A 7,129-nucleotide genomic window follows, 5' to 3' on the forward strand; every position below is an offset into this window, starting at 1 on the left:
GCAATTTTGTAAAGCTCACAAGCAATCAGCTGATGAACTTCCACTTCTTTTTCTAGCATAATGCAATGGATCATCACTGCTCTTCTGATGGTGACCTTAGAGCGGTTGCTAGTGGGCAGTATAGAGCGCCCAATGAAGTCCAGCCAGCCTCTGGCAACTGGTTTGAGATCTCCTCTCTTGAGTTGGTTCGGGGCACCCTTTGTGTTGGTTGTCCACTTGGCTCCAGGGAGGCATATGTCCTCTAGGATTTTGTCCAATCCCAGGTTTGATCTCATCATTCTCCTATTAAAGGTGTCTGGGTCATCTTGCAGTTGAGGCAGCTTGAAGATCTCCCTTATTTTGTCAGGGTGGGTGTGAACAATCTTCCCTCTGACCAGAGTTCTATAGTCATAGAATGCGGTTCCAGCTATTCTCTGCTTGTCCGTCTGCCATAGATTAGCATAGAATTCCTGAACCATATTTCTTCCCACCTTTGTTTCAGGATTAGCTAGGACTTCCCAGCTCCTGTTTCGAATTTGCTCTTGGATCTTCGGATATTCATCTTCTTTCAGATCAAATTTAACTTCCGAGATCACTGACCTTAGACTCATTATTTTGTAAAAATGATCTAAATGTTCTTTGGTTATGAACTTCCCTTGATTCCAAAGTGGTTTTGGAATATTCTTCTTCTTGCCTCTTGAGTCGGTTTGTTTTCCCTTGGGAGCCATGATCTTAGTGGGTATTGGCTTAGTGATCACAGATAAACATACCAAACTTAGAGATTTGCTTGTCCTCAAGCAAAAGAAAAGAAAGGAGAGGGAAAGAGGGAGAGCCAATCGCAACTTGTGGAGGAGAGGGGGAGGCCGAATTAGGATTTAAAGGGGAAAGGGAGGGTGATTTCAAAAATTTTGAAGGAGATATGATAGAAGATATGATTTGTAAAAGATAAGTATGATAGGAAAAAGATATGATTTAAAATTGAAAAGATATGAAAGATATTTGAAAAAGATAAATCTGAATTTTGAAAAAGATGATGTGAGGATTTGAAAAAGATATTGATGATTTGAAAAGATTTTAGAGTGAAAAGATATAGATTTATTTTGAAAAGGATTTGAAAATAATTTGAAGAGGATTAAGAAAAAGGGCTTATGAATTAAGATACATTTGATATTTTTTTGAAAAAAAGGATTTGAAAAATTAGGATTTGTAACATGTTTGTGCAAGAAATCATGAATTGAAACATAAAAAATGGAAAAAATTTGAATTGAAAACGAAATTGCCTACTCCCCACAATCCTGGCGTTAAACGCCCAACTGCTGCATGTTTGGGCGTTTAACGCCCAGTTGCTGCTTGTTTTGGGCGTTTAACGCCTAGCTGTTGCTTCTAGCTGGCGTTAAACGCCAGAAACCCCTTTGTTACTGGGCGGTTTTTTGAACGCCCAGGATGCTGTCAATCTGGCGTTAAACGCCCAGAAGCTGCTTTTTTCTGGCGTTTAATGCCCAAATGGCTATTTTTACTGGCGTTAAACACCCAGTAGATGCTCCTTTTAGGCGTTTAACGCCCACTTGTGCCTCTTACTGGCGTTTTCTTGCCAGTGAGCTCTTTTTCTCTGTTTTGTGTGCTGAATCCTTCTGTAACCCTGTGAACCTATGCAATTGACTCTTTACCTTATTAACATTGAACTTATATTATTTAAAAATAGATAAATAAATAAAATAAAGAATAGGGAAAAATAACAGAAAAAGTTTTGCTAATGGCTAGGTTGCCTCCTAGCAAGCGCTTCTTTATTGTCTTTAGCTGGACCTTGCTGAGCTTTTAATCTAGCTCAGCCTTGAGCACTCTTGCTCAACATTGCCTTCAAGATAGTGTTTGATTCTCTATCCATTGACAATGAACTTCTTATCAGAATCAATGTCTTGAAGCTCCACATAACCATATGGTGATTGGTATGCGAAATTGTTACTCTGAGGTTGTAAAATTTGTTGTTCGTTCTCTCCCTGGCAATGGCGCCAATAACTGCTGCACAATACCATGGTCCAAACATAACTTCACAGCTTCGCACAACTAACCATCAAGTGCACTGGGTCGTCCAAGTAATAAAACCTTACGTGAGTAAGGGTCGATCCCACGGAGATTGTTGGTATGAAGCAAGCTATGGTCATCTTGTAAATCTCAGTCAGGCGGATATCAAATGGTTATGGAGTTTTCGAATAATAATAATAAATAAACAGAAAATAAAGATAGAAATACTTATGTAATTCATTGGTAAGAATTTCAGATAAGTGTATAGAGATGCTTTCGTTCCTCTGAACCTCTGCTTTCCTGCTGTCTTCATCCAATCAATCCTACTCCTTTCCATGGCAAGCTTTATATAGGGCATCACCATTGTCAATGGCTACATCCCATCCTCTCTGTGAAAAAGGTCCAAATGCTCTGACACGGCACGGCTAATCATCTGGAGGTTCTCGATCATACTGGAATAGGGTTCACCCCCTTTTTGCGTCTGTCACTACGCCCAGCACTCGCGAGTTTGAAGTTTGTCACAGCCATCCCTTCCCAGATCCTACTCGGAATACCACAGACAAGGTTTAGACTTTCCGGATCTCAGGAATGGCCATTCATGGGTTCTAACTTATACCACGAAGATTCTAATATCTCGGACTCGGTCCTCTGTATTAGATATCTAAGAGATACTCATCCTAGCTTGTTGCATGTAGAATGGAAGTGTTTGTCAGGCACGCATTCATAAGTGAGAATGATGATGAGCGTCACATAATCATCACATTCATCATGTTCTTGGGTGCGAATATATATCTTAGAAGCGGAATAAGGTGAATTTAATATAAAACAGTAGTACTTTGCATTAAATCATGAGGAACAGCAGAGCTCCACACCTTAATCTATGGAATGCAGAAACTCTACCGTTGAAAAATACATAAGTGAAAGGTTCAGCATGGCCGAATGGCCAGCCCCCAAATGTGATCAATATGATCCAAAGTTGAACTAAAAATCATAAGATGTAAATACAATAGTAAAAAGTCTTATTTATACTAAACTAGCTACTAGGGTTTACAAAAGTAAGTAATTGATGCATAAATCCACTTTCGGGGCCCACTTGGTGTGTGCTTGGGCTGATCTTGAAGTTTACACGTGCAGAGGCTTCTTCTGGAGTTGAACGCCAAGTTGTAACGTGTTTTTGGCGTTCAACTCTGGTTCGTGACGTGTTTCTGGCGTTTAACTCCAAACTGCAGCGTAGAACTGGCGTTCAACGCCCTTTTCCATCATCTAAACTCGGCCAAAGTATAGACTATTATATATTTCTGGAAAGCACTGGATGTCTAATTTCCAACGCAATTAGAAGCTCACCAATTTGAGTTCTGTAGCTCCAGAAAATCCACTTTGAGTGCAGGGAGGTCAGAATCCAAGAGCATCAGCAGTCCTTCTTCTACCTCTGAATCTGATTTTTGCTCAAGTCCCTCAATTTCAGCCAAAAATTACCTGAAATTACAGAAAAACACACAAACTCATAGTAAAGTCCAGAAATGTGAGTTTATAATAAAAACTAATAAAAACATCCCTAAAAGTAACTGGATCCTACTAAAAACATATTAAAAACAATGCCAAAAAGCGTATAAATTATCCGCTCATCACAACACCAAACTTAAATTGTTGCTTGTCCCCAAGAAACTGAAAATCAAATAGGATGAAAAGAAGAGAATATACTATAAATTCCAAAATATCAATGAAACATAGCTCCAATCAGATGAGCGGGACTTGTAACTTTTTGCCTCTTGAATAGTTTTGGCATCTCACTTTATCCATTGAAGTTCAGAATGATTGGCATCTATAGGAACTCAGAGTTCAGATAGTGTTATTAATTCTCCTAGTTCAGTATGTTGATTCTTGAACACAGCTACTTTATGAGTCTTGGCCGTGGCCCTAAGCACTTTGTTTTCCAGTATTACCACTGGATACATAAATGCCACAGACACATAATTGGGTGAACCTTTTCAGATTGTGACTCAGCTTTGCTACAGTCCCCAATTAGAGGTGTCCAGGGTTCTTAAGCACAATCTGTTTTTGCTTTGGACCTTGACTTTAACCGCTCAGTCTCAAGTTTTCACTTGACACCTTCACGCCACAAGCACATTGTTAGGGACAGCTTGGTTTAGCCGCTTAGGCCAGGATTTTATTCCTTTAGGCCCTCCTATCCACTGATGCTCAAAGCCTTGGGATCCTTTTTATTTACCCTTACCTTCTGGTTTTAAGGGTTATTGGCTTTTTGCTCTTGCCTTTTAGTTTTAAGAGCTTTTGGCTTTTTCTGCTTGCTTTTCTTTTCGCTATTTTTTTTTCTTTTTTGTTTTTCTGCAAGCTTTGTTCTTTGCTGCTTTCTCTTGCTTCAAGAATCATTATTATGATTTTTTAGATTATCAAATAACATGTCTCCTTGTCATCATTCTTTCAAGAGCCAACATATTTAACATTCTAAAACAACAACTTCAAAAGACATATGCATTGTTCAAGCATTCATTCAGAAAAAAAAAAGTATTGTCGCCACATCAAAATAGTTAAACTAAGTTCAAGGATAAATTCGAAACTCATGTACTTCTTGTTCTTTTGAATTAAAAACATTTTTCAATTAAGAGAGGTGATGGATTCATAGGACATTCATAACTTTAAGACAAAGTTACTAAATACTAATGATCATGTAATAAGACACTAACATAGATAAGCACTTAACATAAAGAAAACGAAAAACAGAAAATTTGAGAACAAGGAATGAGTCCACCTTAGTGATGGTGGCGTTTCCTTCTTGAGGAACCAATGATGTCTTTGAGCTCTTCTATGTCTCTTCCTTGTCTCTGTTGTTCCTCCCTCATAGCTCTTTGATCTTCTCTAATTTCATAGAGGATGATTGAGTGCTCTTGATGTTCCACCCTTAGTTGTCCCATGTTGAAACTCAGTTCTCCTAGGGAGGTGTTGATTTGCTCCTAATAGTTCTGTGGAGGAAAGTGCATCCCTTGAGGTATCTCAGGGATCTCTTGATTTGCAGTCAAATGTTCTACCACTGAGCTATAGACCCTTGAGATGAATCTCTCCATCTCCTATGACTTGGAGGTGGAAGCTTTTGTTTTCTCTTTTCTCTTTCTAGAGGTTTCCCTGGCCTTAGGTGCCATCAATGGTTATGGAAAAATAAAAAAGCTATGCTTTTACCACACCAAACTTAGAATATTGCTCGCCCTCGAGCAAAAGAAGAAAGAATAGTAGAAGAAGAAGAAGATATGAAGGTGAGTTGATGGTTTGAATTTGAGTGGGTGGGTGTAGGTGGGATGTATGATGGTTTTAGGGGAGTAATGGATGTGAGTGGTGAAGGGTTCTTGGGAAAGGGTGATATAGGATTATGAGGAGGTAAGGAGAGTGGAGGTATGTGGGGATCCTGTGGGGTCCACAGATTCTGAGGTGTCAAGGATTTGCATCCCTGCACCAATTAGGCATGTAAAATACCTTTGCATGCAATTCTGGCATTTAAACGCCGAATTGGTGCTTGTTCTGGGCGTTCAGCGCCCAGATGCAGCATGTTTCTGGCGTTGAATGCCAGTTCTATGCTTGTTTCTGGCGTTCAGCGCAAGCTTTCCTCAGTGTGCATTCCTGGCATCTGAACGCCAGGATGCTGCTTGTTTTGGGCGTTCAACGCCAGATCCATGCTCTGTTCTGGCGTTGAACGCCAGCCAGATGCTCCTTACTGGCGTTTAAACGCCAGTAAGTCCTTCCTCCAGGGTGTGATTTTTCTTCTGCTATTTTTGATTCTGTTTTTGATTTTTCTATTTATTTTGTGACTCCACATGATCATGAACCTAATAAAACATGAAAGAACAACAAAAATAAAATTTGATAAATAAAAATTGGGTTGCCTCCCAATAAGCGCTTCTTTAATGTCAATAGCTTGACAGTGGGCTCTCATGAAGCCTCACAGATGTTCAGAGCATTGTTGAGACTCCCCAACACCAAACTTAGAGTTTGGATATGGGAGTTCAACACCAAACTTAGAGTTTGGTTGTGGCCTCCCAACACCAAACTTAGAGTTTGACTGTGGGGGCTCTGGTTGACTCTGTTTTGAGAGAAGCTTACTGTGCCTCTTTTCCATGTTTACAGAAGGGTGTCCTTGAGTTTTAAACTCAATGGAGTCTTCATTCAATTGAAGGACTAGTTCACCTCTTTTAACATCAATCACAGCTCTTGCTATGGCTAGGAAGGGTCTTCCAAGGATGATGGATTCATCCTCATCCTTCCCAGTATCTAGGATTATGAAATCAGCAGGGATGTAAAGGCCTTCAACCTTTACTAACATGTCCTCTACTTGTCCATAAGCCTGTTTTCTGGAATTGTCTGCCATCTCTAAAGAGATTTTAGCAGCTTGTACCTCAAAGATTCCCAGTTTCTCCATTATAGAGAGTGGCATGAGGTTTATTCCTGACCCAAGGTCACATAGAGCCTTCTTAAAGGTCATGGTGCCTATGGTACAAGGTATTAGGAACTTTCCAGGATCCTGTTTCTTCTGAGGCAATCTCAGTTGATCTAATGCATTTAGTTCATTGGTGAACAAAGGAGGTTCATCTCCCCAAGTCTCACTACCAAATAAATTGGCATTCAGCTTCATGATTGCACCAAGGAACTTGGCAACTTGCTCTTCAATAACATCCTCATTCTCTTCAGAGGAGGAATACTCATCAGAGCTCATGAATGGCATAAGGAGGTTCAATGGGATCTCTATGGTCTCTAGATGAGCCTCAGACTCCTTTGGTTCCTCAGAGGGAAACTCCTTATTGATCTCTGGACGTCACAGGAGGTCTTCCTCACTGGGATTCACGTCCTCCTCCTCTTTTGTGGTTTCGGCCATGATGGTCATTTCAATGGCCTTGCACTCTCCTTTTAGATTTTCTTCTGTATTGCTTGGGAGAGTACTAGGAGGGATTTCAGTGATCCTTTTACTCAGCTGGCCCACTTGTGCTTCCAGATTTCTAATGGAAGACCTTGTTTCATTCATGAAACTTAGAGTGGCCTTAGATAGATCAGAGACTAAATTTGCTAAGCTAGATGGATTCTGCTCAGAATTCTCTATCTTTTGCTGAGTGGATGATGAAAAAGGCTT

This window comes from Arachis hypogaea, chromosome 11, assembly GCF_003086295.3.
Source record: "Arachis hypogaea cultivar Tifrunner chromosome 11, arahy.Tifrunner.gnm2.J5K5, whole genome shotgun sequence".
Classification (NCBI taxonomy): domain Eukaryota; kingdom Viridiplantae; phylum Streptophyta; class Magnoliopsida; order Fabales; family Fabaceae; genus Arachis; species Arachis hypogaea.